General features: G+C 45.2%; 1 non-coding gene and 1 pseudogene across 1 annotated transcript; one reads left to right on the top strand and one right to left on the bottom strand.

The window, feature by feature from the left end:
• Nucleotides 1-1,191: 1,191 nt before the first annotated feature.
• On the bottom strand, nucleotides 1,192-4,791 carry LOC123160307 (ribosomal protein S3, mitochondrial-like; annotated as a pseudogene).
• A 4,397-nt stretch (nucleotides 4,792-9,188) lies between these two features.
• TRNAC-GCA (transfer RNA cysteine (anticodon GCA)) lies at nucleotides 9,189-9,259 on the top strand. The gene has a single exon. It is a non-coding gene; the product is annotated as a tRNA-Cys (tRNA).
• Nucleotides 9,260-26,551: the final 17,292 nt, after the last annotated feature.

The raw sequence follows: 26,551 nt of genomic DNA, 5'->3' as shown, positions 1-26,551 counted from the left end.
GTGAGATCAAATCCTGAGTAGAGCGATGCTGAGAGAGATAAGATAGTAACCATCATTAGTTTGATCAACCTCAATTCCCAGAAAATAACGGAGAGAAAATCAATCTGACATCTTGAATTGCTCACTCAACTTTTTATTAACAAAAGCAATGTACTTCTGATCATCTCCAGTGATCAACATATCATCAACATAGAGAAGAAGCAAGGTACGACCGCGGTCCGATGTATGAGTGAAAAGTGCAGGGTCATGCTCACTAGAAGAGAAACCAGCAGCTTGAACCACAGAGCTGAACCGCTCAAACCAAGCACGAGGTGGTTGCTTTTTTCCCATAGAGGGCCTTTCGAAGGCGACAAACATGACCATCAGGAACTTCAATGCCCAGAGGTGGCTGCATATGGAAAAAACTCATGTAGATCACCATGAAGGAAAGCATTTTTGACATCCATTTGAGAGATTTGCCAAGATCGAGCTGCAGCCACAGCAATCGGAGTACGAACAGAAATTGAAACAACGCAACCGTACTATCTATTTACGATAATTTGATTGCTGACAACACGACAACATCACGCTTCTCTTTCTTATTCTTATTTATATAACTGTCACTTTATCGGGCCGGAAAAGTGACACCATCACGTCTCAGGGTCGTATGCCTGGAACAAGAAGGGTCGTCGTACAATTTAGGCAATTACAAAAAAGAAGGAGGCGAGCTCCCTATCCCTCTTTGTCTTTCCACTTTCCTCGTTTAGGAACAAACACTTCGCCAAATTCTTTTGAGTCCCGGCCTGGTTTTTCCCCACTAACCAATTACCTTACGACCACTAAACAAACTTGGTTGACGAACATGGTTTATGCGCCGCTAATCTAGCGGCTTGTCGAGCATTTGACAAACTCACACCATCCATTTCAAATGGGATTTGTCCCGTGGACACACGAGCAATCCAACCCGTCGGATTTCCTTTTCCTCTTCCCATTCAAAATTCTGCGGGTTTCCCTGTAATAGGAAGATCTGCGATAACTCTTACCCATATCTTACAATTTCTTCAGAATTGTCCGTTCATAGCATGATGGAATTGTTCGAATGTAGCCCGACGCGCTGCTTCAATGACTTGATATGAAAGACGACCAACTCTACAACTTTTGGTGCCATATCTCCAAAACCAAGTTGTGTACCATCCGGTTCATGACCCCTACTACATCTGCATTTAAAATATTTACTATATTTCGTACGTTTCGGACATAGCACGTCCCTTCTTATTTTGACTATATGAGATCCGCACTTTGACACCTGAAATTCCGTTACGAGTAGATACTTCCGCATGAGCATAATCGATTTTCTGGTTAAATACATTACAAGATGTTTTTCCATACTTTCCGCATTCAGTTCTAGCTATTTCCGCACCCCCTAATCGACCAGAACAACAAATACGTATCCCCTCCACCCCTTTTGGCATTATTAATGGAATATCCTTCACTATTTTACTAAAAATGGAACGAAATGAGATTGGATTGTTCCTCAGTTGAAAAGAGATGTCTTGAGCAATCAGAGAAGCACTTTGATAAACAGATTTGATCTTTACCGACTCAATTGAGGTATTAGTGTTTGTTCTATTAGACAAAAAAGATCGCATTTTTTGCACTTCGTTCAAATAAGAGTTGTACCCGTACGGAATTATCCTCTTTCTCAGTATGATCTCTATCATCATCTCTATTCCCTTTATCAATTTTCCATCCTACCTAGGTCTATGAATTTCTCTATCAATTCCATTACCTTATCCTTACCCATGAGGTTCCTACATTTGATCCTAAATTGAGCTAGGAGTTGTTTCCGGGCATACTCAAAAAAAGGGTTATTATACACCCCAACCCCATCCCTTGGAAAAAAGAAGGTAGCACCAAAGAAAGGAAAGAGCGATATGGTGGTTTTTGTTGTTCCCGCGAAGCGAAGATCATTCGCTTGGTGAATGAAGTGGATCAACCTCTTTTTGGCTCGGGCCAAACACTTTTTCTCGCTGGTAGAGCTTTCTAAAAAAGCGATGCGAGAGTGTATTCTCTTATCTAAGCTTCCTCCCTTCGCTCCCCCATCGTAGATGGTTCAGCCACACCCGGCGCCACGAAATGTTTGAGAACTAGGATGGGGTCGAAATGCATTTTATTCTTAGTATTAAAAAATATTGCATGACCGAATAATTCTAGGAGGGACGAACAGTGGGGAGGGTCCTTTTTAGTAGATGACTCGTCGGGCCGTCAGAGCGGGACTTCTTTGGTAAAAATAACTTGATTCTATTCCTTTTTAGTAAGGAAGCGGCATTTCCCATAAGGAAAGGTATGTCATTTACAACCCCGGCGTATTGAGGCCGCTTGAAGGCCCCGCTCACCCGAAGTGATTTATCAAAATTCTTCTTTCTCGATGGTGATCGGTCATGGTATCCATAATGATGCATCTTTTTCGGCCAAATCCGGATTTCGTTTTGCTTCTCCCGGTCGATCGACTCGACTCTTTTCCCTGCCCCCTGGCCTCTCACATTGTTTCGTTCTTCCTCTGTACCCTCGCTTGAATGAAGACACCCGATCGGCCTGACTTTCCCAAATGTCGGCCACCAGCCCTTTTCCTGTAGTACGGGTCTTGATTTCTTGTCTTGTTTTCGTTTTAGTCGTGGTGATCGCCCGGGAAGAAAAAATGAATGAATGTCCTTTTGGGAAAATGTAGAATAATACACCTACCGAGACGAAAGCCAAGGGCGAGTTTCGTAGGTGGACGTATCGAACTAAAATAAGATCTAATATTGACATCTTGATACAATGATTTACCATAATAATAAATAGAGTCAATGGTGATAGAGCCGTGGGAAGAGCCGCTTCTTTTTGGCGGCGGGGGTTTCCATTCACCAGCGCATACTACATACACATGCTCTCTGAATCGTGCTAGATAGTCACCCATCACACGGCTCTCAAACCCAACCTGTGGTGGATCCCGGGGGACAAAGCAAAGTCAAAGCGCTTGATCCTTTGCCCCATACTTTGAGTTCTTCCTCCCGCTGATGAAGCAGCAACGCAGCTCGTGATAGGCTTAGCTAAAGCTGCTAACGTCCGGTTCGGATAAGTAAAGTCCCTTCTGTCGGTTCGCTCAGGTGGTCTTCCCTTATTTTCCCTAACGTTCAGAGTTGTTCTGGTTTGAGAAAGGAGCACCGCCAAGTCCACTGGGGCGCCCTGAATGAATAAGAAATGGACAGGTGAGGTCAGGCTTGCATGAAAAAAGAAGATAATAAGTTAGATGTACACACCTGAGGTTGGTAAGAACTGAGGGACAATGCCCCCTCATTGGGCCCATTAGCGAAAGCAACTGCTACTTAATCATAGGTTTGCTTTCGTACAAGGCCCCCGCTGCTGCAGCAGGCAGTAGTCGTTTTCAAGTAAACGCCCCGCCCCCTTTCTTTGCCCACCGGCTGCCTAGCTCGTTATTCCTTGAGATCTGGATAGAGTCTCGCTTCGGGGTGGGGGCAGCATGGATTCGATAGATCTATCGAATCCATGCTACAAGCAACAAGCGTAGGCTAAAAAGGCAATAGTCTAACGTTGGGGTAGGGCGCGCCAAAACAACCGGGGGCCCCGGAGGGGTCAGTACAGAAGTACTATATTCTTTCCACTTACTTTCATTGGCTAGCTGCCTTTTGTAGCGCGCGTACTCTGATCCTCTTCTACGAATCTACAACTCTCTTTACTGAGAGAGATTTCATCTATATCCTAAAAGTGGATTTGGATTCCCATTTATTCTTTGAATGACCGCTTCAACTAGGCTCCACCTTAGAGAGGGTTTCGGTTTGAATCAAGATAGGGTCAGGGGCGCATCGGAATGGTAGCTTCTTAGTCTCATCCGAGAGTCCAATCTCTTTTGTGCTTGCTTTTGTGTCTTTGAATAAAAAGAAAGAAGGGGGTCCATTTAGGCTCCTTCCCTTCCACTGCATACCTGCGCTATCAGGTACTACGAGCCCTCTGCCCCACGCATCTAACCAGCTCGCGTGGTTCACCGGTTCCACCAAAAACTCTCATTTGTTGAAGCAGAGCATAGTGTGGCGTCGAGCGAGAAAGGTCTCTTTTTTGGTTTATTCACTGATCTAAAATGAAAGCTAGCACTTGTTTTTTTATTGATTCCTGGGGCTAGGCGTTCGCAGAATTAGTCTATCCGAACCGCAGACGCACTTTTCAGATCAGTGATGGCCTTTCCAGCAGAGCTGGGCGCCAGGGCCCTGGATGCGCTAGCGATCGACACATTAGGGGAGTACTTGCCCGGGTTTCTCGGCCTGGTATCCTTATCCTCGCGTTCAAGATATCTACATTCAACTGGGCCCCGGAGACACGGTCAAAGCACGCCCGCCCCGTGTGCCTCTTTCACGACATGCTCTGGTCCCGGGTCTCTTCTTGTGGTCTTCTAGCGTTAGAAGAAGTCGTGTCCGTCCCGGACATCTGCAACGTCCTCTCACGCCTTTTTTTGGGGGACAAACAAAGATCGGGAAAAGATGGACCGAACCCATTCGGTGACTTTCGCGGTCGCCCTCACTGAACCGACTTGGATCTGAACTACGATTCAGATCAAGTCTTACCGAAATTGGATTTCCTTTTCGTGCCATATGTCGCTTAGACTTTACTTTTTCCCCTTTCCGCCCTTTCCTCTATTTGTTCGATAGGGTCTTCGTTTTATTCGAATTCTAAACCCATTGTCGTCCACAGTTTCCTTGTCGACGCGAAGGGGCCAGCAGCCCGCAAACCAAAGTCTGAGATCAGAACTCATACCATGGTTGTGGCTTGAAGGCCGCATGCAAGTTATGAAATATTTAGAGAGTATGTGTTAGTACGAGATCGTGCTATCAACTTATTTCATCTTTCTCGATGATTAGGACAAAATTGTATCCCTTAGGAACCGTACATGCACCTTTGTTTGGATGCCGATCTAATATTGTTACAATATGAAATACTTGAAGGCCACACGCAATTGACTCACCTGAATTTTATGCTCCCACCCTTTTGTAGAAAAAGCCTCTGCCTCTGGGGAAGTGCTCACATCAACTCCAATTTGGATGGAGCTTCTCGATGGGTTAGAGCGTTTGCGAACCAAAAAGGGGGAAAACCCATCCTCCAAAGTACTGAAGTGAGCCAGTACAATAAGACAATAGGTCTCATGGGCCAAGCCTGCTATCAGGCAGTGACTGGGAATCAATCCTGAAAGAGAGAAGGTCTAGTGCTCTCAGAAAATATTTGATTCGCCGAAAAATTGGATTTATCAAACCAATCCATATTCAGAAGCCTTCCATCAAAAGTCAGTGGTCTAGGCCGCTTTCCTTGACTTTGAGTTGGATCTCATTCTTCTTCCCAGCACAAAAAGAGGGTAGACTTCATCCGAGACACATGGGTTCTTTTGCTTCCTTCAAAGAACTCGTCTTTGAGCCTCTAAAAAGAAGGGCATAGTCTCCCAGCCACCTAGACCACCTAAAAGGAAGGAATTGGTCTTTAGCTTTGGTGAATGCGTTCAGTAAGGTAGAAGGAAAGGGCCCCTCCCGACCTGGGAAATTCACAGCAGGAAAGACTGGCGCCGATCAGTGAAAACGAACCCTTTAGTACATCGTGTTCAGCCCTCCCTCAAAATCCCATTTGTTTTATTGAGGAATCACTCTTGATCCTCTAAAGGCTCTTCTCCGTCTATAACTCAAAGTCCATCTGTCTCTCGTGGAAGCGCTTTAGAGTGCCTAGAAGATCCAGTAAACGGGGGTGCCAATGCTGTCCCAAGACCAGATCACGGTAGGTATCTGCTTTAAAGAAGTTGGGAGACAGACTGGTGAACAATCTTCTTCTTGTTTTCTCTGACCTAGAGCACTCTTTTTTTCAATCGTACGAAGAAACTCCTTGAAAAACCCAGCTATCACTCCTATGAGACGGCTAACTCCCAACTCCCGATACATTCTTTAGAGTCGACCAAAGGACTCGTTGGTTTGGACATAGTTTCTTTGTTCCTGTGTTTCTGTTTTGCTCTCCCCCTTTTTTCACTCAGTTTAGTTGGAATGGAAAGAGAACTTCCTTCAGTTTTTCTTTTTTTTGTTGCCTGGTTCGGTCTCTCCAAGTGGAATAAGTGGGTCCTTCTTTTTTTCCTAACTGATGAAGGTCGAAACTGAAGATCAAATCAAGCGGAGTCTAGATTCCTATGGTCGTACCAACTCAAATGATTGATGAATTGGATCTTGAGTATGCTCACTTTGCTACTCAGCAAGGGTGAAAGAATGACAAAGAGACTGACATCACAAAGGATGGGAAGGACCCAATTACCTGCCTCTTTCTTAGTCCACCCCCCCTGGTGGGTACTTTATAGCTCACAACACGAGATAGGCAGATATGTGACATAGAAAAATTGCTTTCATTGACAACAAGACTCTCTTCCTGATTGGGATTGGTCTGTGCAGGATCTCCTTCCCTATGAGACTCTTGCTTCCCTTTGAAAGAGGCAGACCCCTACTTCAATTGTCATCTGACGCCTCTCCCCGCCCTTGGTGTTCATAGATTGGTTTTGCCAGTTAGGGTTTGTGTGGTGGGTTTCGATGATCTCGGGTAGCTCCTCACATGGATGAGGAGTGGGGAAAGAAGATTGCGGGAGAGATCCATGAAGAAGTGGAACTAAAGGATACTATAACCAAAGCTTAAAATGGGGGGATGAGGCTGATGTTGAGCCGGGTGATGAAGCAACTTCACCGCAGCAAGAAGCCTAGTGAGCGGTTGACATCGCGGAAGGTTGTTCTACCTTTCCCTGTGCCAACAAAGCAGGCGTACTTGATTGACTCTTTGGGGCTCGTGAGAGACATTCATATTACTGCGTTCTATGATCGTAGATCGTTAGGATTCATCATTGTATATCCGAGATCTGAAAGTGTGGCAAATGGATTTGAAGGCATGGAAAGAGGCCGCCCTCGTGCAAGACTTTATTCTCCCAATTTCCCTCCTTCAGTTGGATTGACACGAAAGTACAGTGATAACGTTGAAGTACTTTAAAGAGTCCCTTTCAGCCCCTGCTTTATCATAGGAAGAAGAAGACTAATCTAGTTTAGGGGTAAGTGCGCTTTTGTTGCCAATATCTAGAGTCCTGTTGTGTCGATAGAGCTCGAAAAACTCCTCTTTTAGTGATGGATTCTAGTAGCCCTATGCCTAGATTGCACAAGAACTACTCCACTTCTATATTGGAAAACACTGTGTTTGAGCTTCTGAAAAGAAATGAAGCTGTTACCTGATCCAAGCAGATAAGATGCTCACGGCCTGTCCTGAGCACTAGGGAGATATTTCTTGATCCACATGAGAGTCAGCTCCCTACACCTACACCGGATTATGTCAATGAGAGCTTGCAAATGGAGATACTTCTGACTTGGAGGCACCGGAGTTGGCCAACTCAAATTTCTTTGACAGCGAACCCTTGGTAGTTGATTCAGAGCAAGATTAGATTCTCGATGATTTTCCCTTTGTTTGATCGAGCAATGCCGAATCTTTATAGCGCATTTCCACCTATCCATGCTTTACGACTTGTCACCATGAAGCACATGCCCGCGAAACCTTCTTATTCTACAGAATAAATAATAAAGTACTTAGAATGAATGGACCAAAGATCCACTTTTCAAAAGGGATGGCTCTGCCTACATGTGAAGATCTTTCAAGCGAAAATAATGGGTAGCCATGAGAAATCTCGATCGGCGACTCTGATACCATGATATCATTGGTCGAAGAATTCCTTGCCTCGCAGGACACGTAAAGATACCTACCCACCACCCTTGTGTGTGCGAACCTAACAAGAGATGCTGATGCCAGCTACACCGCACGTTCTTTCCGACCGACCTGACGTTCCGAGGAGAAGAAGGAATGGTTTTATGCATGCACCGGACGCCTATCAAAAAGTAAAAGAAACCATGGATGGGGAGAAAGAAATCCCTACTTACTTGACAGGTTTTCGGGTCTCAAAAACATAGAAAGGATTTCACAAATAGGATAAATGTCCAGTGAGGACATCTCCTTGCTTGCTTTTTCATTGACTGATTCTAGTGGCTGGCCCAGTGAGAGAATTACCAGTGTTTGTCATTAGACTTCATCTTTCCACGGTGAACTCCTTTGTTGTTGAAAATCGGCTGGCTGGATTGACTTTTGGGATTGAGTCACTCGTAGATTGAATCAGAGTATTTCGTATAGCTCTTACTTAATAGACTTAGTGGATTGATTGATTGTTTCTTAGTTAGGATTTTCTATTCCTCCTAGCTTGCGAAATTCCCCTCTGCACTTGCAGCTTTAATAAGAAGTAGTAGATGGGAGTAAGGGCTCGGCTGGTGAGTAGTAGGAGTAAGGGCCCGGCTAGTGAGAACTAGCTTATACTATCTTTCTATTGTAAGAGCATCTCGCTTATACTTTCGGAGATCTCTCCCGTAATTCGTAGATCTAAAAGCCTAATCTAGAAAAGGGTTTTTCTCAGAGCCATAAGTCAAAATAATAAGTCCAAATTCCGCAAGAGCTTGACGATCGAGGAAAAAGGGTATGTATTATTATGGTGTGAGCCTTCTTTCTTTTTGGCCTTAGATTATCATAAGCGAGGAATGGTGCGTGCTAGCCTTCAGACTATACTTTATTGTAGGGAAAGGGAAAAATGGAGAATATCTTTAAGAACCCTAGAAAGAATTTCACTTGGAGCAACAAGGGTCAGGTCACACTATATCAATATCATAATTCTCTTTTTTTTAATTGATACTGATTAGCCGTAAATCAATTTGATTTTTTTATGACATTAAGGAAACACTATTTGGGATACAATACCCATTTTAGAACCGTTCACTACTAACAAATAGAATTTATCAAAATAACAAATAATAACAAATAATATAGTTAATGGTTCCATTTTTTCCTAAATTTGGCAGTCTGTGACTGGAAATCCTTTCTCTTTTCAATAGAAAGAGAAGGTATTTAAGAAATGTGTGTTTTGAGATACAATCAATCGAAGAGAATAAAACTGGGTCCAATAAAAACAGGAATGAATTTATTAAAAGGGATTGGAAAGGGATAAGTACAAAGGGATTCAACGATCTAAAAAATCAAAAAGGGTTTAATAATCCCCTCCTACGAATAAAAATTAGTAAAATAATGTGGATGAATAAGATTTTGCTCAATTTTGGATCGGATTTGGCGGCATGGCCAAGTGGTAAGGCAGGGGACTGCAAATCCTTTATCCCCAGTTCAAATCTAGGTGTCGCCTGACCAAAAAAATACTTAGGATTTCTTATTGTACTGATTGAACTCGACAAATTCTTGCCCTGCATAAGCAAAGGAAATAACTGGGCTTGTCGATACTGGATTTTACCATAGTTCTAGTTCTAAAAAAGACTATCAATTTCTTCTTAAAAATAGGGCTCTATCAGGGTTCTGGGTAGTGGCCCAAACTGATACCAATAGGGATGACGGATATATACTTATGAATTTCATAATTGATTCTATTCCGCAATTCATAACTACAAAAGTAAGAGGCCGGAAATCTTTTTATCCAAAGGTCCCTAAAGGACATTCCTTTTTTGCTCCTAGGATTGAAGAAGAGATTATACGAAAGACTATCAAGACTTCCTAATTATCTGACACTACCTACACTAAAGTAAGGTCTACTCACTCTGTCTGGAATTAGATTGGATAGGCTGATGGGAAATTTAGGAGTTGTGGAAAGAAGAGACTTTCTTTCCATACTTACGAGAGACTTCGAGTACTCAAACATTCAATCAGGATGGTCGGTTAGCTCTTATATTTTAGAATAACTTAGTAAAAAAAGTAAAAGTAATAAAGAAAATGAATCTCCTAACTCGGTAGCCCATGAGGTTCCAATGGTTCGTTTTGGATTTTTTCAGGCAAGAAAGCAAAGAAGAAGGGATGATTCTCTATTATCAACTTCCCCCATTGTCCTGTCCTCATTGGTCATTCGTCTTTCCCGATCTAGTGCCATCGTTCTTCAAGGTGCCGGAGGGTTTAGCATACCTACTACCCCTCCCCTGAGCTTAGTTCAGAGTTGCCTCAGCGCGCTCGAGTAATAACTGGGAAAATCAAGGCTAGACAGGTCTTTGAGCCAACTTCAGGAAGAAATGCAAGTGAAAGAGAATGCTCTCGAGGGCGCAGGAGTCTTTTTCTGTCTTTCTTATTTGAAATCCAAATCGAAATGCCTCAACTTGATAAATCAACTTATTTCTCACAATTCTTCTGGTTATGTCTTCTCCTCTTTGTTGGAAGATGAGTACACATTGGGTAATCCGCCCACGAGAGCCCAATCACAAGAGGCTCATACAGAAAGCAATCAGCCCATAGCCCAATATCGAGACCACAACCTATTATTCAAACCACAAAGGATCCTTCTTTCATCGTCCAATCTTCTCGATCGAACATATTGACATCAATACTCCTTTCCATGGCTATTCACGGCCCGCGAAGATCAACCACTCGTGCCCGAGATCACTATCCAATCAAAAACCAGACTTCCAAGATCCATCTCACTCAGACCCTTCTGAATGTAGCGGATAACAACGGAGTGGGGCTATCGAATTGATATGTATTCGAATCTTAGGAGCTGGTAATCACTGGTATGCTCATACTGGTGATGTTATTGTTGCTGTAATCAAAGAAGCAGTGCCCAAAATGCCTCTAGAAAGATCAGACAAAAGTAAGACGAGCTGTAATTGTATGTACATGTAAAGAACTCAAACGTGACAATGGTATGATAATACGATATGATGACGGATGTCATTGATCAAGAAGGAAATCCAAAAGGAACTCGAGTTTTTGGTGCGATCACTCGGGAATTGAGACTTATGAATTTCACTAAAAGAGTCTCATGAGCTCCTGAGGTCTTAAAAATACTAGTAGTAGAGACTATGATATAGTAGGGTATCAGAATATAGATCAATTAGTAGATTGTGTCTGACGCATATACATGAAAAAAAGAATAATTAGATAATAATAAGAATAAGAATTCAAATCTTAATAAAAGGAAGGGTTCGAATAGCATCTACTAATATTACAGAAAACTTTGTGAAAATACTTCTACGAGAAGGTTTTATTGAAAATATTCGAAAACCATAGGGAAAGTAACAAATCTTTCTTGGCACGTGCCCCTGCTCCTGGTCTTCGAACTAGTCATTAATGGTCGGCAACATAGGTACCCTTTTTCGGTATGTGTTGTGAACACTTTCATTTTTAGCGTCTCATCTTCTCTGGAGAAGCTCAAATCGAACGGATAGAGCAGATGGTCCAACTACAAAACTTCTTATTTTTCATTACTTCCATGGTCGTGCCCCGTGGCACGGCAGCACCCGTACTATTGAAATGGTTCGTCGGTAGAGATGTTCCCACTGGTGCCTCTTCTTCCAATGGTACTATAATTCCTATTCCTATCCCTTTATTCCCTTTTTTGGTCGATCTACATTTAAGGAAATTCATACGCTCCATGGACAGAGCAAAACGTGGAGTGTTGGTCAAAGCAAGCCGCCCTATTCTATTACCAGACAAAATGGAGAGAAGCTCATCCGCTAGAAATGCGTTATTTCATTTTGTTCCCGTTCTTCATTTCCTTATTATCGAATCCATGGGGGACTTGTCATATTTAGAATCTTTCTGCGGTCTGCTTTGTTTACAATTCTTTCGTACTCTCTTCTCTTTACCACGCGATAGGTCAGCGAAGCATGAGTGGGCGCTCCAAAGTAATGTCCAAACACTTCGGCCTAAGGGGAATGAGCAACAAAATGACAAGATGAGGTGCCCCGGGCACCCCCATATAGAAATAAGGGTCGAAGGTTTTGGGCCTGTAGCTTTCCCTGCCCCCCCCCCTCGTCGAGTGGTGCTTGTTTGGCGGGTGTGCCACCAAAAAAGCGGGCTTGAAGCTCTCGCCTTACCAATGAGCCGACTGCTGATGGCTGTTGGTCACGACTACTACAAAAAAGTGAAGATGAATCTTTCTATTTCACATGGAGGAGTGTGCATCTTTATGTTGGGTGTTCTTCTGTCGTGCGACCCAATGGCTTATGTGCGACCTGTGGCCCACGCCTCCTATTCTATTTGTTCAGGGAGGGCGGCGTGAACTCTGATTCGATCTGGGTATTCAATCCCATCCCTGAGATGCTCAGTTGACTCCTTAACCTTGATAGGAAGATGGATTATTCCAAAATTCGTTCATAAGGGTAAGGAACTTTGGATGAATTAATGTGAATGGGTGTAAGCCTCGCTGCTCGGAAACACCCAGTGCTGACCACACTGAGAGACACGAAAGCGCAGGTAATGCCAGTTGGCGAAGTGGCGTTAAGCATCCCTAGCGGTACGCAAAGAGAGGTCGTGATGATATCATCTACGTCCGTACCGCTCCTCGTGGAGTAGATCCCGCATCCAACCAACCCTTTTTTGACCAGGGAATGGGAGAATTCCCACTACCGCTAGCAGGCCAGCCGGGCTGTGAGCACGGTGGGAACGGGCTTCCCAAAAAGAGAGCCCCGGCCCGGGTCAGCATAGAATGGGGGGGGGGACGCCCCTAATGTTGTGTTGGCCAGGTTGCGGGCGGATAAAAGCGGACGTGGGGACTCGGGTCAGGGCACAGCGTAACTAAGAGAGTCATTCCATTTAGGGCGAGACAGAATGGGTGGGCACAAGTGGTCTGGTGTCCGAGCCGATTGGTCAGACGACGACTACTGCATATATTAGATTCTATTAGCCGCCTATCACGGAATGGATGGGATGGAATAGAAAGAACGTGAAGCAGCAAGCAAAGGATGAGCGCTTTGTTGCTAAAGCGCATACGTTTTCTTCCTGGGTCGGTTTGTTTTTGGGGGGTGGGGCAATAAGCTTGCTTCTTCACAAGCTTATCCCCGCCCCCTTTCCCGTCCGTCCCGACCGGCAGCAGTTGGGTCTCCCCATCTCTCCTCAACTTCCCCGGTCTTCGGCCCGAGCTGTATGAGTCAGAAACTCGTCCCACGTACGGTTCGGAGGACGAGCCCCACCCCTACAATAATGGTGTGGCTTAGGTCAACTAATACAAATAAGATACATTTCACTCAATGATTGCCCTTGCGTCCCGAACTCCATATGGGGAAGGAACGTTGTTTTTTGCAAGGTCTCGATCATTTACATGGACCCACTTCTCATTCCATTTGTGGGAATTTGATGATTTATAAACCGTCCCCAACGAGCGAAAGGTTCATGTTTGAACATGATGAATCACTCCGTGCCGACCTGTTGCCCATAAACTTTCCTGCCTCATATGAGAATAGAAAACTGGAAGATTTTTTGCATCGGTGGATGAAGAATCACGAACATAAGAATTTCTGGTTTAGCATGTTCCCAGAAAGAAGATACTTTTTTTCCATTCGAGAAACGAGGAGCACGAATGAAGTGGCTATACATACAAATCCATTTACGGATCTATATGCTCCGATTGGAACTGGAAGTTCCAGAACTGGCGGCTGGTATACCACCATAATTAAATTGCCTTTTATTTTTAGTATCGGATAGGATTTCTGTTGGCTTCATTGGGAGGCTCGCGTAGTTTGTTACGTCAACTCCAAAAGGATAAGTTGCATTGGAATCGGGAAAGTTTCATTCATAATTGCATAAAAGGAGTAAAAATAGTGGCTGCGGCGCGTCGAGGGTCAACCTTTGATATCGAATAACCTTTCGAGCCTTCCCCAATGGATCTCTATCCTCCTTTGAAACCAATAGAAGTTCACTGACCATCCCTGTCAAACATAACCCAAGGTAGGATCGAGAGGAGAAGAATAGGACTCTTGCTAGTATCATAACCTCTCGATGGGAGAATGAAACCATTATATTAGTGGAAAGAAGAAAGAATGGGAAGAAACCAGCCAACTTACCAAGAGGAAGAAATGATGACCACTTTTTGTATTATCTCGAAAGTTTTCATTGGATCTAGAAGTAATCACAACGTCACTTTTCGCCGGAGATTTCATGGTAGTTTTTGGAAACTTCAATTGATTAATGAGGTTAGGAGACTCTATAATTCGAATGATATGTGGAGACAGCGGGGCGTCTTACCTGCATCAATCGATACCATGGTGTCGCATATACACGAAGGTTATTCTTCATTTCATCCCAAATTGGTATACAAAACCTATAAATATGGTAGGGGTGGTATGACTTTGCAGGAACATTTCACTCTGGAAAGGCAAGATGAGGTTGGGTATTGTTGTGCCAGGCGCCCACTCATCCATGCTGGTGATTGGCCTTGTATGGCTGCCCCATCCCTTTCAGCAGATGTACTACTTTTGAAAGCATTAGCGAATATCTTAATGCAGGAGTTCATATGGAGAAGAAACAATCTTCTGCCTAGATTAACTCATTAGAATGAAATGGTGAGTTTCCACGAGGAGTTCTGGGATGGTCAAAGGGGTGTAGATAAAAGAGTATGTGTGGATTTGAGTCATAGTATCCACTATGTTTCTACTCCACGTCTATGGAATACATTAAAATTTCTACACAATCTGGGTGTGATTTCCCACATCTTAAAGGAATTTCTATCTCTCCTGATATATAATGCCGACACTAACCTCCAAATTCCTCATTCGAATTGTATACCATTGATAGGTGAATTGAGTGACGTGCTCCTAAATCTCTTTTTGCAACATCAATTCGATCGGGAGGTCCTCAGCTGGTATGAAGGTGTTCTTTATACAAGATGGGACACCAATGTCCTTCTAGCTTCAACATGCTATGATTCATATCATCTTGACCGTCCTCAAATTCTGGACATCTTAAGGCACGTAAATCTAAGTGGATTTATTTCCGTGATCGAACGTGGTGGCGGGGGCATGCACGTGAACCCTGAAAAATCTCAGATATTCGTCAGTGCAGATGGTGATGTTAGTATCCCTCAACTGAGCGAAGGTGAGACTGACTATGATAGTGAATGATTCCGAGGAATTGGATAGAGTAACCTATTCATAATAATTATGAGTATCCCCGGGGGCATGTCCTACTTTGTGAAGTAAGGTTCAAAGAAAGGGAGAGAAGAGATAGATGGATCTGAACCTGGAATCAAAGGGATCTGCGAAAGGGATTTTGAAGAATCTTATGTCCTTGAGAAAAGTAAAAAGATAGGAAAGGGAAGTAATGTCAAACCTGAAAAAGAATATGGCACGAGAGATTGAATATAGGGAGGAATGAATCGAGCATCAAGTAAACTAAGGCATCAAGGAAAGTAAGACTTGAGGATGGAAGGGAGGAAGGAACCAATAAGCCACCGTCAGTGTACCAGCCATTGGGACAGGTGTCGTGTGTTCGGTCTACGTGCCTTTAGTACGACCCGGATGAAAAGATGCTAACTTTTCTTAAAGGTTAGGCCAAATGATTCTAAGCTTGAGGACCCATTCTATCCGGGCCTAAATGCTGGAGTTTCAGAATTCACTCTACTTCTTACTGACTTTCGCCGAATATATCCTATGTGCTTAACACATTGACATCGGCGGCTAAACTTTATTTCTAATGGTAAGCCGGGGATCTAATAGTCCACTTCACCCTATCAAACTTGACCTCTATATAGGTTGCTTTTTGATGACTAGTTAATAGAATAGATGGTATCTATTATTTTCTACCTCCTCTACCTAGATCTCCTTTTCCTAAGGAGGGAGAGAAGACGGTTCTCCGGGACGGAAGACATCTCTCACTCGTACATATATGGATGGGTTTTCTACCTTAGAAAGGGATGAAACTGAGCAGCAGAGATTGCTAAAATAGCAAAGGGGATCCAGATTATTTCAGAACTCCAACTAAATGATGCTATACTCGAATCTGATTCTGCTGCAGCTTGACAAGGACCTGTGAAAATGATGATATCTCGAATCCCTATGTTATTAAAATGGGGTAGCTTTACTGAAGTACTGCAAGAAAAGTTTGGAAAAAAGCATAGTCAGTACTTCTTAATGCGGTACGTAAGCTGGTTATCCTGACTAACAATCATGCCTTGCTTGGATTTAGGGATTAGGAATTCCTATTGGGAAAGATATTGGATTGGCATTCAAGTAGGAGTAGATCCTATTAGTCCAAAGTAGGCATTCTTGTATCAATTAAAGTAGCTATCTTCATGAAATAATCGCTAAGAGTCTAGTTCAAAGATAGGAGCATTAAGCTCTAAATCCAGTCAGTCCAGCTGGAAGTTTCACTAACTACTTAGGGAACTAGGGACCAGACCAGAGTTATGATTGGTGTATTCCATAACTACTGTAATTGAGACTTTCCCTCGCTCGCGGGTGATTCCTTATAGCTTGATCCATGTGATGGTTGTTCTCTGCAATGAACCACAACATGTCCGTGGACTTCACAGAGAATTGAGTGAATGCACTAAAAACCAAGAAATGACATAGCAAGAACTGAGCAGCTCGAAAAGCTTGGACTTCGTATACAGAAAGTAGAACTAAAAGCAGATGAGTAGAGATTGAATCGAGCATAGAAATAAGAGAGTTTTGCTTAGCACTGTTCGGTTCGTCTTTCTTTACAAGTCAATCTATGCATAATTCTATTTCTTACAACGCTAAATCCGCTTTTGAAATACAGATTAGGGGGCGGTATTCTTATTCCTTGGCTCGCCACTTATGAAACAAAACTAGATATTTCTTATTATTTTCTTAGGAGTTGAGCTCCGCATGCGGTTCGATTAAGATGCGACAAAACCTTATCCATTAGTCTTGGCGATGCCAGGGATGGAGGGAGTCATCAGTCGCACAAGCTTATTGCTAAAGCCAAGACAGGACATAATAGCTTCTAAGTAATGCCATTGTACCCGCTTTCATCATGCCCAACTCAAAAACCATTTATCCCATACTTCTTCTTTTCTTGTTCCTTCGTATGAATAACAGGAATCCCGGTTCAGATGGTTGACCGACATCATGATTGTGTATGAACTAGGGCTTTGGCTCAACACCTGCTGTCTTTCTTGCCCATCCTTTTGTGGTATCGAAGCTGTTCATTGAGATCCATAGGTTCACGTTACAACCCACCAATAGTCGATTCTAGAGCGGAAGGCGAAAAAGATAGGATGGGGACCCTTCGGAAGAAGGTATATGCCCGTAGTATCTAGAAAATATTCATGGTTCCAAGAGCAAGGTTAGTCATCCTCACCATCACCATCAAATACCGGTACTCGCTTTTTCTACAAGCTTGATTTACGAACTCGACCTTTCGCAGGAAGGAAGTTCTGTATACCATCAACGGAGTCAAACCGCTAGAGGGTCACATATATCTAAATACTAGTTCCGATCATACCAGTACTTACTTCCGTGGAGATATGAGAAAGGGGGAGAATATGCGATTATGTACCATAAATACTAAGGCCAGACAGACTAAAAGGGGCTTTTGGATACGAAGAAGGTTTTCACGTCTTGCTTTGGGTGGTATGCTTCCTCACTGTTGCTATTCTGCCCTTTCCCGGTAGTCAACCACCAACGAACTCAAGGAGATCTGGACCTGCATGTAATTTTTTTTGCCAATACTCTAAACCAGCTTCCTTACATCAACATGGGATTGCAAAAGGGAGGGAATTGAAAAAGGCGACTCCTCCTTAGTAGGAATAGTAGCTGAGGTTGCTTCAACTCATAACGAAGCTATTCCAGCACATAAGTCCAGGATGATCTGAGGTTGCTGGTCTCACATGGAAGAGATACGAGCCTCCGCTGGATAAACACCAAAACTGGGATCGGCTTCTTTTGTTCATAACGAACAAGAAACGGATTGGGGATTGCCAATAGAAAAAGATACAACCAACCAGCAGCTTTTGGAAACCAGGATCACCCCCATTGTAAAGAGAACACGACACCCCTTTCCATAGGGGCTCGCAAAGGTATTATACTGGATGTGCGCAGAGAGCTAATGAAACTCCATTCCTTTTTCTCTATACTCAAGGATCTGCTATAGCTTGCTTTTCCAAGAGTATTGTATTGACCTGATTCCCCAGGAAAGAGTTGATGGCATCTCAACACAAGAAGGTAGAGAAGAATCCCTAGCGAAGATGTGCCGAGAGCGAGAAAGCCTGTCTTCCCCGAGATTATTTATTCCTCTTATTTCTTATATGAATAACTGAAATCAATCCTCACTTGTATTAACTTCATGAGTGAAGAGATAGATAAACCCTCAATACCGGCACTGCTCCTATCAAAATCAAATAATTGGATTTGTTTCCCCAATTCCTCCACGGGATTCATACATCGGATGAGGATTCCTACAACAGTACAATGGATCAATCCATTAAAATCAATGAAACCATTAGGTACGCCCCGGGATCTACTCTATTTTTAGATTTGCTAATGCCGAGATCCGATGCGAAAGAAAAGCGAAGGTTGTTATTCAATAGTTGTTGCCGGTAAAGGAACAGCGGAACGGGTATCTTTAGCAAAGCAATTTGGATTGGTTGAATCGTATTGAGTTCCGATCTTCTATATTGTCTTTCAACCCTTGCTCTTGCCTTGGCTTCGCCTTCCACCTTCAGCTAAGCACCTAACCCATGTGACGGGACCTTCGGTCTAGCCTTTGTTCGGGTATCGGGACCGACCTGGGATTCTTCCATCCGAGTGAGTACCGCCCTTCTGATTTGGTCTGAGTACGGGACCGACCTTCTCTTTTGTTTGTAATTGGGCTTGCCCGAAGCAAAGGAACTTTGGTGTGAGAACCCACCCGAGTTGGTAACCCAACGTTTTCACCTACGATTTCTCCCTCGTCTTCTTTGCCTAGCCTTTAGCTTCTTTCTTGTCTGATCTTAGATTTCACTGTTAGGAAATAGGGCATTACCTGTCACTCTGCCTTTCTAAGAAGGCCTTTCGCTTAGTTGTCCTTTCTACTAGAACTTCCCTTTAGCAATTCTGTAACATCTATAGTATGCTTGAATGTCGGCAATTTTTCTATATTCTCTTCCTCCTCGTCCATTAGTTCAGTTCCTTTCCTTAGTGAAATCTGCCCCCTCCATCTTTCGAGAACAACAAGAGGGCATTCTCAAGCAGGCGTATTCTTCTTCACTTCCTAAGAAGGCATTTTCTTGCTAACAAGCCATTCTGGCAAACAAAAGAGCTACTTCTATCAAAGAGGATGAAAGGCTAAGCGGAACTCCTCCCTTCGTGTCTTCTTCCTTTCCAAGCTTGTTGCGGGGAATCTGGGCTCTTTTTCATCCCCTAAGGACTGCTACTTTGATGAATGAGGCCCGACGGTCTTAATTCCTAATGCTACTCCTACCGCTATTGCTATTGTTACTGCTTTTGGGAATTGGCATCTTTCTTCATAGGGGCCTAGCCAAGGAAAGCTTTCCCATTAAATGAATGTGCTTGCGTACTCTTCGATTCCTCCGGGAAGTGTGGGACTAATTGAATTTCATTCTTGTCTGCTAAGAGAATTATTCTTCCTTATAGCTTGCATTCGATGCATCCACTGTAGAAAGAGCTCCTTCTTGAAGAACCGATTCTGTAACAACCCCAAAGGTGAATCTATCTAAATAAACCTAAATAAAACTCCCATTATGATTTGAGATTGCCTTGCCGTTGCGCCCCTTGCCTTTCTTACTGGATTTCCAGTTGATGGGGAAGGCTTGGCAAAGAAGCTTGTGTCAGAAGAGAAGTGGAAAACTAAGCTGTTCGGGCTTAACTTAAACCTGATTACCCTAGTAGGAGTAATAATAAGGTTGAGGCTTGAAGCCAAGCAACTGACATCTCGGATCTTACCATTGCCAGGAGCATGGATGCCCAGAATGCCCTCAGTCTATGTCTGTCTATATAGGCTTTAAGGAAAAAGGCAAGTAAGCCGTAAGCCACAAATCAAGGCTTTTAAGGACCTTCGACAGCTTACAAATAAGCTAATAACAGATCTTTTGCATCTTCCGAGATGCGAATAGAACTAAGAAGGTTTACTATTGGGATAACGAAGATATGACCATATTTCAGATCGATTTTCAACAGACGAGATCGGATAGTAGAATAGAGAGAAGGATTTGCTGCTTTCTTAAAATGATAGAGAGTCAGGAGAGGGTCTATGTTAATAGAGCTCTTTAGATAGGGAGAGGAAAGACGTAACTAGACCGCGGAAAGAATAGAATCTTTTACCGCTACATCTGCTGGAGAAGAAAACTCAGCAAAGGAGATTTCTATCCTTTCTCTAGTTGAATACTAATCTGGATATTCCCGAAGATGCTTGACTTCGAGTTCTTGGAGTGACAGCTTTCTTTGTAAACAAGGGTCCCTTACTCTATTACTTTTCCACTTCATTGATCCGAAAGAAGTGACAGAAGAAAGCTACGGGCATATACCCCTGCCCCGGGGTAACAGGTGCCACCTCAACAGCTATATTCTAAATCGTTAAGCCTCGCAACCCTTTCCTTTGTATCAGACCTTTCCCGCTTTCCTTCCTCACTCAAACTTCAAAAAGTCCTTCCATGAATCTAGGGAAGGAAAACCACCTCTGACTTCACCAAGTCTCCCTTTCATTGGTCGAAGGCTTCAGGTCAAGATCCTTTTTCCTATCTATTGAAGATGCAAAGAGAGATGCTTCTTCCTCTTCAAGTTGGAAGTGCAAGAAGAAATGCGGTAAATAGGAGTTCCATCTACCACGCACTCGCCCCACACTCCAGCTAACTTCAGCATTCATACTCAGCTAGGAGGAAGGTGCTGGGGACACTATGAACACACATGTACTTGGTTGACTTCACGTCCCATCTCACAACCGGGTAAGATCAAATAAACAAACCACTTGCTTGCCCAATCCCTATTGAGAGGATTTCTTGAGCTTGAACTTCCTTTTGTAGCTCCGCTCACAAGGACTTCTTTTCATCTGCAATGAAGCTTATACCACCACTTGGTCAGTAAGGCCTGATTCAAAAAAAAGATCAATCACCCCCTTCCCTACTTCAATGGAAAAGGGGGAATCGCCCTTTCACAGCCGCCCCTCCACAAAATTTATACCTATCCTTTCGCCTAAGACGATCACGAACGAAGACAGAGAATTGCGTAGATAGGAGGAGGAAACGAACCAACCCGAAAAAACAAACAAAAGGGAATGAGATAAATGATCGGAACGATTGAGGAAAGAAAGAGAATGGCGGCCCCTTTCCTTTCGCCCAAAGGGCATCGTCGTTGGGGACTGGTGTCGGTGTCAAAACCGGCGGATCTCAGGTAGGGGGTCCCGAACTGTGCGTCTAGGCGGATGGTAACAGGAGACAAGGGACACGATGTTTTACCCAGGTTCGGGCCCTCTTGATGGAGGTAAAACCTTACGTCCTGCTTGATTGATATTGATGATGTGGGTATTACAAGAGTAGATCTACCACGAGATCAAGGAGGTTAAACCCTAGAAGCTAGCCTATGGTATGATTGTTGTTCGTCCTACGAACTAAAGCCATCCAGTTTATATAGACACCGGAGAGGCCTAGGGTTACACAGAGTCGGTTACAATGGTAGGAGATCTACATATCCGTATCGCCAAGCTTGCCTTCTACGCCAAGGAAAGTCCCATCCGGACACGGGACGAAGTCTTCAATCTTGTATCTTCATAGTCTTGGAGTCTGGCCGATGGTGATAGTCCGGCTATCCGGACACCCCCTAGTCCAGGACTCCCTCAGTAGCCCCCGAACCAGGCTTCAATGACGACGAGTTCGGCGCATATGTTGTCTTCGGCGTTTGCAAGGCGGGTTCTTCTCCATGTTCCATGTGTTAGCCGAATAGTGTTCGGTTTCTTCATAAATGCTGCGCTCCTTAGCTTCCACGTCCAATAATGGCCCCCTTCCACGTGTTGCATGAATGCGAAAAGCCAGGGTATTTTTACGTTTTACCCCCTAGCTGCGCGAGTAAGCCGCCTATAAGAGAGGTGTGGATCCAGATTCGAATCACACCATCCTCCTTCCGCAAGTACTCATTGAAGCGCATTTGACAAGAATCCATTCCAACTTGGATAGTCGACGCGGCTCCTCTTCTCGCGCTCCCAGTCCTCAGCCAGGAGATTGGAGGAGATGCTCAGTCCCGCATAGCGAGTTAGTGACGCTCCAAGCAGAGGGATACCTTCCCCTAGCCTTTATGGTTCCGGTTCGAGCCGGACTGGCCACCTACAAGGGAGGGAAGTAGGCGGAGAGCGTCCCCAATCCCTCCAAAGGAGAGCGGGTATGCTTCGTCCCTTACCTAATAAGGGGACTCGGATTTCCCATACATCCGTTTCTCCGGGGGCTCCTGGAGTTCTACGGACTCCAACTTCACCACCTCACACCTGCCTCCATTTTGCACATCGCGGGATTTGTAGCTGTTTGCGAGCTGTTCTTAGGCATCGAGCCCCATTTTGTGCTGTGGAAGAGACTGTTTTGCCTCGTACCCCGTTCTCACGAGGGGTCGATATATCAAGTGGGCGGAGCCGAAATATGGCGCATCGCCGGGACCGGATATCTATCCGGAACCCCAAAGAAGGCGTCCGAAGACTGGCCTTCGGAGTGGTTCTATATGGAAGACGCCCCGCTGCCGGATCCAGTTCGGATCGGCCTCCCGGAGTTTAGCAACGCTCCTTTGAAGAAACGCCTGAGTTGGCGCCCGCGGAGCCCTCAACTCGAAGATGATAGGAGCGTCCATTACCTGATGGGCCGGATACGGTTACTGTCCCATTCCGGATTAACCATGATTGGAGTCATGGCCACATGCATTATGCGAGGGGTGCAGCCGCTCCAATATAGGGGCCACCCTATGTGGGATTTTAACGGGGAGAATGACGCCACCCATCATGGTCGCAAGGGGCCGGGATCCGCCGCCGATCTGGCGAAGATCCTGTCCGGCTTGTACAAGGGGGAGAAGGAGGACTTCCTCCGCACGAGTCCATTGAATGGATTCTCCATGAATAACCCTCGGAGCTGGGTAAGCGAACGTTTATATATCCGATCCATGCCTTCAAAGATAAGTATCTTATTTTATGATTTCGATGCAGGAACTGCGCCGGGATGTGGAGGGCATAGAAAGCCCGACTCTGCAACCCGAGGATCCGGGAAGATCCCTTGATCCAGCCTCCGGAGAAGATCCGGACATAACGGTGGAACTGATCGACGGGGTGTTCCACCAGCTCAGCATAGACAATGCTCTAGTCGCCATTATGGCTGACTACCCCGGTTTATCCCCGGCTTCCTAGGTGAGTACGACCGAAGTTGACACCGTCACCTTTTTAATGCTTATTTCTGACCACCGTGTACCAATGGTGCTTTGCAGGAGGTGCCTTTTTGGCGGGAAGCCGAGCCCGCGGCGACCGACCAACCAAGGTCAGTGCGGCCCAGCAGGCGGAAGAGGAGTGCGGCGCGAATCGAAACGTCGCCGCAAAGGTATGGTGCACCATTGTCCTTTAAGGGAAAGACTGCTGGGAGGTATATCAATGCTCGTGATTCTTCCAGGAGAAAGAGCGCTCGCCAGACTAAGTCCGGAGAGGTTTCCAACCAAGCCTCCGCCAGCCAAGCTCCAACGCCTGGTCCGGAGAGGGAGGCGAGCGCAAGGCGCGAGCCAGATGCTCCTCCAACGGAGGATGCCGACAGGTTGTCCGCCACCAGGTCCGAGGTGGAGAGCGCCATGAATTACAGGCGCCGTTGGACAGTTCTTCGTCACGCGTGTTTCTCCCCCGAGGCGTTGAATGCCTTTAATGTGGGAGACGCGCACCTCTGTGCTGCTCAAGATGGTTTAACCAGAGCCACGGAGCAGTATGTAAAAGACATACGGGTGAGGAATTTTAATAGCTATATATGCCAGTATCCCCTGAGACTTAAAATAGTTAAACTAACTGATTTAAGGATCATTTGTTATGCAGGATCTAACAGAGAAGAATACCCACCTGTCCCAGGAGCTTCAAGAATGCAAGGCCCAACTTGAGGCCGCACTGGCCGCTGCCAGGGGAGCCACAGAGACCCCCTCTGGTAATTCATATTTCGAAAAGAGAAATAGTTTATGAAGTGCGACGTGTGTATAGTCTGACAATAATATTGCAGAAGGTGCCGGACTAGATCCGGACAAGCAACATCTGCTGCGCCAGCTGAAGGCCGGCGAGAAGGTGCTTATGAAGGTGCAACAGGAGAGGAACAAACTCCAAGATGCCAACACCCAGCTGGGCGAAGAACTAAAAGATGTTCGGGTCCAGCTGTCTAACTTCGTAAAGGAGAATCGGCAGCTTCGTCGCGGCATTTATAGTAAGTGCTTGAGCAAACTCTTTTGAAAAGAAGAGTTTGGCGAGGAAGTCGATTGACAGAAATGTGTCTGTAGGTGTGCTCACGGGTCGTCCGGCGAAGGAGATGCCTGGTTCCACAGGAGACCCTCTTCCCGAGCTGCTGCAACTACACGAACGTGTTCAGCAGGCGATGAGCAGCATCGTTCAGGCCTTATGGCCTTCCGTCTCCCTACCAGAGGGTCTTGGAGGGCTTGCTGAGAAGCTTCAGGGAGTACGGCGGTGTCTCCGTCTGTGGAAGATATCAGCCAGCCGTCAAGGCGCCAGGGAGGCCTGGGCCATGGTGAAGACGCGGTACCCGAAGTCTGATCCAAACCACATGGCCGAGGTCGGACCTGCGGGGCCTGATGGGAAGGAGATCCCTGTGAGTCTGATGTACGGCCAAGTAGAGTTGGCCGTGAAATATTCCCAACAAGACTGTAAATTAGACAGCTTGTTAGATGGGATTGAAGAGGAGTACAATCAGTCAGTTTGACGATGTAATTTAAAATCACATGTAAAATGCCTTCTAGCCAGATTGTAGATCGTTTTTCTTTGCGGACCGTTTTGCTTCAACCTCGGGACCCAATAGTCCGAAGTGTGTCCGAATACCCTTACGGTTAAAAAAACCGGGGCATGCATGGAGACAAGGCGTAGGGGTCATAAGTGCTTTATCAGACAAGTGCCCAACTAGCTATGTTATATTACATGGTTAGTAAGAAACATCTTCCAGGGAGAATAGTTCCGTTAGGGGTTCCTTTCCCTGGGAGGCATGCCCTAAAGTGCATGACCGGACTGCGAAAAGAGCAGAAAAAGCATCTGGGGGCAGATAAATAAATAACTAATAAATCATCTTTCAGGTCACCGACCAAATATTCCCTTAAGAACGCTAGCCTTCGGCTTCACCCAGTCTGAGGTACACATCCGGCTAACCCGGCAGTAACAATCGCAGAGGTGCTCCCTTTAGCGCCTAGCCGAACAAACGGGAACGTAGGGGTAAGCACAGGAGCCAGGCAACCCAGCTTGGCCAAAACTTAAGTCATATCGATGCATATAATGGTGAGTAAAAGGTACATGCGGAAGTATGACACATGTTTTGGGCATGAAGCCCATATAGATAAGCTTCTGTTAAAGAAGCCCCCAGGTATAACGAGTGCGAGTAGCACATCGAGTGAGTGCGAACAAAGTGCAGATCAGCCCTCAAGAGGCTTGTACTGAAAGAGGGACGAAAAGGAGGGAAAACAAAGACAACGAAAAAATATGAAAGGTGGACTGAGGAAGGAGACGAACTCTGAGTCCGGCGCTAGGCGTAGAATCTTCGGAGACGGGCTGCGTTCCATGGGTTTGGCTCGAGTCGGTTGTTAGATGCGTCACGTAGACGGTATGCACCACCGGTAAGGACTTGGTCGATGATGAAGGGACCTTTCCACTTGGGCTTAAGTTTGTCCTTTTTCTTGTCCGGCAGGCGTACAACTAGCTCGCCAACATTGTAAGTTTTGGCCCGTACTTCTCTGCTTTGATATCTTCGAGCCTGCTGCTGATAGAATGCGGAACGGGATTTTGCCACGTCGCGCTCCTCCTCTAAGGCGTCCAAACTGTCCTGCCGATCCAACTCGGCTTCTCTTTCTTCGTACATGCGCACGCGAGGTGAGTCATGAATTATATCGCAGGGCAAAACTGCCTCGGCGCCGTATACCATAAAAAATGGTGTGAATCCGATAGTGCGGTTTGGCGTGGTCCGCAGCCCCAGAGTACGGAGTCGAGCTCCTCTACCCAGTGCGTGTTAGATTCTGTGAGGGACCACACTAATCTGGGTTTAATGCCGCTCATGATTAGACCATTTGCTCGTTCCACTTGACCGTTAGTTTGAGGGTGGTAGACTGAAGCGTAGTCGAGCTTGATGCCCATGTTTTTGCACCAGAGTTTAACCTCGTCGGCCGTGAAATTCGTGCCGTTATCAGTGATATGCTGTGGGGGACGCCAAAACGGTGTACTACCCCGGATATGAAGTCTATCACAGGTCCGAATTCTGCCGTTTTAACCGGCTTGGCCTCTATCCATTTGGTGAATTTGTCCACCATGACCAATAAATATTTGTGCTTGTGGGTTCCCCCTTTAAGGGGTCCAACCATGTCAAGCCCCCAGACTGCGAACGGCCAAGTGATGGGTATAGTTTTGAGGGCAGTGGGTGGCATATGGCTTTGATTAGCAAAGAGCTGGCAACCAACGCATCTTTGTACTAAGTCCTGAGCATCTGCCCGAGCTGTCGGCCAATAGAATCCTGTACGAAAGGCCTTGCCTACAAGGGCCCGGGCTGCAGCGTGGTGCCCGCCGAGTC

Source organism: Triticum aestivum, chromosome 7B, assembly GCF_018294505.1.
Source record: "Triticum aestivum cultivar Chinese Spring chromosome 7B, IWGSC CS RefSeq v2.1, whole genome shotgun sequence".
NCBI classification, from domain to species: Eukaryota; Viridiplantae; Streptophyta; class Magnoliopsida; order Poales; family Poaceae; genus Triticum; species Triticum aestivum.
This window is presented reverse-complemented; position numbering and strand designations above follow the sequence as displayed.